This window comes from Rattus rattus, chromosome 2 (genome assembly GCF_011064425.1).
Source record: "Rattus rattus isolate New Zealand chromosome 2, Rrattus_CSIRO_v1, whole genome shotgun sequence".
Lineage (NCBI taxonomy): Eukaryota > Metazoa > Chordata > Mammalia > Rodentia > Muridae > Rattus > Rattus rattus.
The window spans coordinates 179,565,653-179,566,671 of record NC_046155.1 but is presented as its reverse complement, the minus strand read 5'-3'; positions in this window follow the sequence as shown (position 1 = coordinate 179,566,671).

Here is a 1,019-nt window from a genome sequence, read left to right as displayed (position 1 = left end):
AAGGATGATATTTTCTAGTTCATTCCATTTGCCAATGAATTTCATGAAGTCATTGTTTTGGATGGCTGAGTAATATTCCATTGTGTAGATGCACCACATTTTCTGTATCCATTTCTCTGTTGAAAGGCATCTGGGTTCTTACCAGCTTCTGGCTATTATAAATAAAGCTGCTATGAACATAGGGGACCATGTGACTTTGTTGTATGTTGGAGCATCTTTGGAGTATGTGCCCAGGAGAGGTATAGCTGGATCCTCAGGTAGTGCAATGTCCACTTTTCTGAGGAGCCTCCACACTGATTTCCAGAATGGTTGTACCAGTTTGCAATCCCACCAACAATGGAGGAGTGTTCCTCTTTCTCTACATCCTCTCCAGCATCTGCAGTAGCCTGAGTTTTTGATGTTAGCCATTCTGATTGGTGTGAGATGGAATCTCAGGGTTGTTTTGATTTGCATTTCCCTTATGACTAAGATGTTGAACATTTCTTTAGGTGCTTCTCAGCCATTCGGCATTCCTAAGCTGTGAATTCTTTGTTAGGCTGTGTACCTCATTTTTTAATAGGGTTATTTGGCTCTCTGGAGTCTAACTTCATGAGTTCTTTTTATATTTTGAATATTAGACCTCTATCGGATGTAGGATTGGTAAATATCTTTTCCCAATCTGTTGGTTGCTGTTTTAACCTAATAACAGTGTCCTTTGTCTTAAAGAAGCTTTGCAGTTTTCTGAGATGCAATTTGTCAATTCTTGATCTTAGAGCATAAACCATTGGTGTTCTGTTCAGGAAATTTTCTCCAGTGCCCATGTGTTCGAGATGCTTCCCCACATTTTCTTCTATTAGTTTGAGTGTATCTGGCTTGATGTGGAGGTCCTTAATCCACTTGCACTTAAGCTTTGTAGTGGGTGATAAGAATGGATTGATTTGCATTTTTCTCCATGCTGACCTCCAGTTGAACCGGCACCATTAATTGAAAATGCTATCCTTTTTCCATTGAATGGTTTTGGCTCCTTTGTCAAAAACCAA